Raw genomic sequence first — 7,709 nt, 5'->3', positions numbered from 1 at the left:
CGAAACCGTTTGAACCGAGGTAAAAACCGTTTACACCGAACCGTTAACAAACTGCAACCCGTTTGCACCGAACTGTTTAGAGTAATTATTCAAATAAGTACATTTTCAATATTAGAGTAATTATTGAGGGGTTTTTTTTTTCTGTCTTGTTAATGGGTCGATATCAAGTTATTCATGTGTAATTTTTCCATATTGTGGAATTAATATATGTTAAAGTAAATAAATAAGGTAAATGATAAGTTAGGTTTTAAATTATGGTTAGTTTGAAATCATATCAAGCTAGTCAAAATCAAATCGGGTTAAATTGGGTCGGGTTAATATTAGTTTGGATAAAAAACGGATCGGATTGAATCGAATGTTTATCGGGTCAATTTCGGTTCGGATTGAGTTCAGGTCGGATCAAAATCGGTTCGGTTTGAGTTCAATTTAGGTCAAATCGGTTTCGATTTGAGTTCAAGTTGGGTCAAATCGGTGTCGGGTTAAGTTCAAATGGGGTCAAATTCGAATTAGGGTGGATTCGATTATAGATTGGGTTTGGGCGTTCAATCTCTTAAATCAAATCGGATTGGTTACAGTTCGAAATAGATGATTTTCTAGGTTTTGTTCGGTTTTGACACCTCCACACCCTACACACTAGGTTAGTTTGTATTGGCTCTTGTAACACCGTACCCTAGAAATTCCTTTCTTTTAAAATACCTGTGTTTGCCCTGTTTAAAACTTTAAATAGGAACATCTAAGATATTACCGCCACCGTGAAAACGGCTATGGCAACTATCAAAGACACACAGCGGAAGACTCTCCTTTAAAATACTTTATAACGACTCCATATAAAAAGTCAACTCACGAAAGTAAAGTCAAACCAAAGTAAAGCAAAGTCAAACCTACAACTTAGAACCACTGTTGGCCTTTAACCAAATCAATTTAACTTAAAACTTTTACGTTAGTCTCGCAACAGAAATATCATAATACAAATAAAATTATAACACGTCATATGTATACTTATGGAAACTTGCATGATTCGCTCTTCACTCATGCCCATCATGAATATGCTTCATCACCTGAAAAGCTTCTCTTTACTTGTTTCCACTACTCTCCATAAAAAATGGTCATACTCATCATAGGGCCAAGGTAAAGACAAGGCCAACAAACACAAAAAACACACAATCAGCAAAGTTGAGTACATAAACGTATTTAAATACACTAACATGCATTTACCTATCAACACACAACTTGCCTTGTTGCACCTGTTTTTCAAGCATACAACATTTAACAAAACATCTCAACTAGACAGCTAAATAATTTGTTTAGCGTTAATTACGCATCGAACGGGTTTTCCAACTAACCTCCCCCAATAATGAGGTTACTAACACGGGAGCTAACCGTGCCAACATCAAATAACCACTCGTAAGTGGCGGAATTCCTGCGCATAATAATAATAAAAGGAATGTAAAGCATCCTGTACTCCAGTAGAAGTAATGGTTAAATATAAAACCCCAACTCCCCTCATATGTTCATACTCAAGGTATATATGTTCCAAGAGTTTTGGTGCGTAATCTCTTTCACTTTACGTTATTTACAATTTTTTAACTTGGTGATGACTCGCAAAACATAACAGCATCAAACATCATAATTACCCAAACAATTAAACACTTTAATTTAATTCTTGAATAATTAGTGACCACTTAATATTGTTGAACCCTTTTTAAATCTACCTCGGTGTCAATGACACCTTAAATACTTAATGCGCCAAAATTCCTATCCCTCAGTGTTAAAACACCTTAAGTGCACTAAGGCACCCACATACAATTTATTCCCCGTATACATAAACACTCATATAGCTCCTTTCTCATACTTAAAGCATCAATAAAAATTATATAAACCATAATAAAATTCCATTTTTAAATTCTAAACCAAATTAAACATTTAGTTTAATTAAACATACTTTCTATCATGCCATAAATAAAAGTGTGGTTCATATACAACATTCCAAACTATTATTTTCCAACCATTAATAATCCATCATAAATAAATCATGCTTCATAATTAAATCACCAATAACAACCAAATCATACTTTCTGTTTTGGGGTTTTCTGATGTCCTGCGGGAGAGTTACAATTCCGAGACTGCAACCGGACGCCTGTACCTGCAAAACAAACGGATGCTCCGGATGATTGGAGATCCGCCTCCGACGGTCAAGTTAGTACTTGATTAAGGAGTAATTAATGCGGAAATTAAAGTGATTGGGTCTCTCTAGGTGAGAGTGTTTAATGTGTGTAATCTGCGTAAAATCCCCCTTAATGAGGATTAAGGGAGGTATTTATAACCTCGGGAAACGTGTCAATCCTAGGTTTAGGTTAACCTTGGGCTGATTGGGCTTCCCTCGGAAGTTGGGCCTAGGTGGCCGACTTCTCCATTAGGCATGGAGTATGCCACATGTCATGACATAATAGGTCCAGGGTGGACAAATAAGCGTGTGCCACGTGGCAAGCCCTGAGAGGTCCAACTGGGGGACACTTGGCAGGACCTGATTGGCCCACGTGGCGCATTCCGATTGGTGGGAGCAAAATCCCCTAATCACTTTCCATTCCAAATCTAGCATGATACTACTTGTAACCAATTAAACACATTTAGCATGCTACTACATCAATAAAATCATGTTAAGTACGCGAACGTACCTTGTATACGATCTTAAAATCGACACAACTAATAGAATTTACTCACTTCGAAGTCTCCTGCAATTTAAAATCATAGAAGAGTATTAAAATCTTCTTTACACAAATTTTCAGCATTATATACTATTATAAAACCCCTCATAATTTAATTAAAATAAGCTGAAATTATATTTAAAACATCATACTTTAATCCCAATTAATGGACAATTAAAATTCCTTACAGAAACTTGATTTTTAATGTATTACAAAAAATTTTCAGCATTATATTTTAATGAAAACTTTCTTTAATTAGGCCTTAAAACACTTAAAATCAAAGGTTTAAACCATCCTATATCATAATCCTTCAATAATTAATAATTTATGAATCTAGGGTTTTCAAATTGAGGCTTTTTAATTGTAATTAAAATCTGAAAATTAAATACATGCTATTTATAATCAAACATCTTAATTAAATCACAAAACTCATAATTAATAATTAGATCTAGGATTAAATCGAATTGTAAACAAAAGATTAAATTTTCGAAGAAGGGCAGCCAACAGCAGGCCAGCGCCACTGCCAGCTGCTGCTAGCACCGGTGGCTGCCGCTGGTGGTGGTGGTGGTCGGCGGCCCACTAGTGGTGGTGGTGGCCGGCGGTGGTGAGGCTGAAAGGGGAAGGCGAAAAAGAAAGAAAAAGAAAAGAAAAATAAGGAGAAGGGAGAGAAAGTTTACCTTTAGTTTTCTCCACTCTTGGCAAAGTTTGATTTGCCTCAAGTGTTTACTTAAACTTTCCCTTTTTAATCTTTCCTAATATCTTTCTTAATAAAACTTTACTAAAATAATACTTTCTTAAATTAATTCCCAATTTAAATAAAATAATTAATTAAATAAGCTTTCCTTTAATTTTATAAAATATTTTTAAACTTATTAAAATGAATAATTAAAATACTATAAATAAAACATTTTAATTTATTTAAATACTTCTCAAAATACTTATTTTAAATAAAATATGTATAAAAATATGGGTTATTACAGTTCTCATATTGAATCAAGATGGTAGCTTGCAGTTTTTTGGGTTGTGTCAAAATGTGAGTTATAATATATATATATATATTATATATATATATATATATATATATATATATATATATATATATATATATATTATATATATATATATATATATATATATATATATATATATATATATATATAACTAAGTTATAATGAGAACCAAGGCTAAAATAAGAACTAGAAACTAATCTAGGCCCTTAGATCATGTTAATCCGATGACTCACATGCTTCTTGTGTCATTAATGGCATTTTCGTAATATTTGAATGTTACAATTATACCCAGTTTTATTTCTAAAAAGTAAATGAAAAGTTAGTAAAACTAAATGAAATCAGTCATAAAGTAAATGAAATTACCTTTAAAGTTAAAAAACTGGAAAAAAGTTTGAAAATCCACCAAATTACGAAAATGCCATTAATAAAAGCGAGTGAGATGTGAGCCGTCAGATGGAGCACGATTGAAGGCTGAGATTGGTTTCTAGTTCCTATTATTCACCTTGAATTGGTTCTCACACGATCTCAATTATATATATATATATATATATATATATATATATATATATATATATATATATATATATTGAACAAAGACAAAAATTTTATTAATCACAAAATTGCAACAAGTACACTAAGGCTACTAAGCCCCTAGGCAAATGCCCTTTAACTAGAGGTGTCAATTCGGATAACCGGGTGGAGTTTGGGTCGGGTCTGTTCGGGTCGGATATGTTCGGATCAAAATTATCCTTTTAACTCGGATCGGGTCAAATTCGGGTTGGGTCAAATTCGGGTCATGGTCTATCGAGTCCGGGTCGGATATGGGTCGGGTCAACTCCAAATCGGTTCACTTTCGATTCGGATAAATTTGGATCGGGTTTAAAACGGATTTAACAGGATAACTTTGGGTCGGAAGAATTTGGGTGGGTTGATTTCGGTTCGGATGATTTCGGTTTGGTCAAGTTCGGTTTGATTAAGATAAGGTTGATCCGTTGATTCATTAAATGGTTAGTTTCAATTCAATTCTTTTTTGTGTTTGGCTGGATTTTGGTCGAGCTGACCAAATTCATATCCAAATAAGGTTATTTTTAATCTAGAGATATTATTGAGTTTTTACCTTATTATTGGTTCAATATGATTATTAATTACGAAGCACGAAGTTTTAGTTTTCTCATTTGATCAAGTTATGTATAATTTTTATCTTAAAAGAAAATTGAGATTGAATAATTATCGATAACTTATCATACCTATATAAGTGAGATCAAGCTAGTGATATATTGACGACTTATAGTTATATATGGTGATATATACAAAAAAGAATATCAATTTTTTAAGGTTATTACAAGGTTACAAATCTTCATCGCTTGTACAATCTTACAAGGTTATGAGTTCTGTACTATTAGTTTAGTTTATTACTAATTCAATTTGTATAAGATATTTGTTAGAGTTGTTAGAATTACTTTATTACTAATTCAATTTTTATATGGAAAAATTAAAATTGCTAAAAATAATACAACCTTTGGCCCATCTTTTTTTAATAATACAACCTTTGGATTATTTTGTAATAATACAACCTTAAGGGATGTTCATTTTAAACAAGATAAAATCAAATTTCGGTGGACTTTGAGGTTAGGAAAGGGGACGGATGAGTTTTAGGTGGTGCAGATGAGGAAGAATGGAATATCCCCTCCCCTTCTCCCACCTCAAAACTCACCGAAAATTTGATTTTATCTTGTTTAAAATGAACACCCCCTAAAAGTTGTATTATTTATAAAGAATGGGACAAAAGTTGTGTTATTTTTAGCAATTTTTCCTTTTTATATTAAAAGCTTGACATTATACATATTGATAGTTAATTGTTACTATGTACATTCTTTTTATTTGAGCATAAATTATTGCATAGGTATGTAGTGTGTATATAGCCGTACGATGTATAACGCCTATAATTCTAGGATAATGCACAGTTGTAGAGGAAGTAGTAATGAAGGAATGTTATGTATTTGTAAATACATAACAATGATTAAAATATTCTAAAAACACATGGTAGAGAGAGAAAAAAGGAGAGAGATAGGAACAGAGAGCTCTTTATGTGGACCCCACCTACTTTTGGTCAGTCTCACGTGATGGGTCGGTAGTAAACTTAAGACTCCATGATATTTCTTTGTAGTAAAAAAGTTGAATTATTAATAATTAGTAAATATATAGTATAAGAACTTGAATAAAAAGTTATATAATCAATTATGCTCGGGTTAAATTCGGAATGGGTAAAAATCAAATCGAGTTAAAATCGGGTCGGGTTAATATCAGTTCGGGTCAAAACAGATCGGATCTGATCGGTTATTTGTCGGGTCAATTTCGGATCGGGTTGAGCTCGGGTCGGGTCAAATCAGTTCGGTTTGAGTTCAGGTCGAGTCAAATCGGATTCGGGTTGAGTTCAAGTCGGATCAAATCGGTGCCGGGTTAAGTTCAGATCGGGTCAAGTTCGAATTCTGGTTGAGTTCAGTTCGGTTACAGATCGGGTTTGGGTCTTGAATTTCTCGGATCAAATCGGATCGGTTACAGTTCGAAACGAATAATTTTTTTCGGGTCGGTTCGGATTTGACACCTCTACCTTTAACCAACTAAGCTCCCTAGTCTTAACTTTCTTACTAGTTATACAAGATATTCTATTATAAACATCTATACAGATCCTATTTACTACAAGTCTACAACTTCAGGTCTGAAAATCTGTGCTTCCCAAACTGCAAGATTTCTTTGATGCCCAATGCAGTAGACCAAGGCAGAACAATATATATTTATTTAAGGACTTTTTGTCGGAACTACCTTTTAAAAGCAATTTTTGTGAGAAACTACCTAATAAACAAAATGTTATAAGAAACCACATATTAAAATAAAAATGTTGTAAGAAAGTACTTATTAAAGCAAATAATGTTTAAAAAACTATTATTCGGCGAAATTTCATCTTTGACTAATTTCTCCGGCATTAACCATGCTCGGCCGGTCACATGAAAGGTGGCATTGTTGGTGGGGCATTTGGAAAAATAAAGGTTTTAAAAGTTCACCTGAATTAGAGGGTCAACATCGGAAAAATTAATCAACGGTGAAAATCCGGTAAAAAGGTAATTTTTGACAAAAAGCTCTTTATTTAATCAATAAGAATGAGATCGAATAAGAAATTCAACATCACTCTGTTATGATCTGTGTGCTCCTTAATTTTTTTTTTTTTTATTAAAGTGTAAACGTAGAAATAAATGGATACAAACTTTTACGACAAACAATTAATTTTCCAAAGTAAATCCGTATTTCGTACTAACAATTTATGAAACTAATCATTTTTATTTATATAATATTTGTGAACTAATTTAATAACAATTGCGGGGATAGCTCAGTTGGGAGAGCGTCAGACTGAAGATCTGAAGGTCGCGTGTTCGATCCACGCTCACCGCATTTTTAAATGCCTTTTTATTTAATTAATGTGACAAAGTGTACATAAGGAATTTACTGTAAAATCTAAAATGTGACAAAGTAATACTTATGTTGTATACTTGTATAGTTGTATGTACTTAATTAAATATAGAGTGTATATGATGCTACTAATGTGAAGAAGATAGCAAGCATCAATGGTATCTTTAGTATGGATCCTCCAGAGTATGCACCATTCCCACTATCACCCATATCTTGAGAGCCCAATCCTGCAAACAATTTATAAACTTTATTTGTTAATTTTAATAAACGAAAAGATTAATTAAAGTTATTACAATGCAAGAAAGGTTAATGAATAAAAAACACAAGTATTATAACCGAAAGTTAATTTTTTTTTTTTTTTTAATTTTTTTGACGAAAAGGTAGCCCGAACATATTATTAAGATAAATTGATTTCCGCCTCTAAGGAAACGACCCAATATAAACAAGTTCATCACAAGCTGATCCGTTATCCCACTTAGTTATATGATGCGCACATGAACAAGAGAAAAAACACAAACATGAAAAAAGC

General features: G+C 32.7%; 1 non-coding gene across 1 annotated transcript; it reads left to right on the top strand.

Moving 5' to 3' along the window:
* Positions 1–7,089: 7,089 nt before the first annotated feature.
* On the top strand, positions 7,090–7,162 carry TRNAF-GAA. Its single transcript has one exon. It is a non-coding gene; the product is annotated as a tRNA-Phe (tRNA).
* Positions 7,163–7,709: the final 547 nt, after the last annotated feature.

This window comes from Chenopodium quinoa, unplaced genomic scaffold, assembly GCF_001683475.1.
Source record: "Chenopodium quinoa cultivar QQ74 unplaced genomic scaffold, ASM168347v1, whole genome shotgun sequence".
NCBI lineage: Eukaryota > Viridiplantae > Streptophyta > Magnoliopsida > Caryophyllales > Amaranthaceae > Chenopodium > Chenopodium quinoa.
Note: the sequence above shows the minus strand (reverse complement) of the source record. Positions and strands in the feature narration are given on the sequence as shown.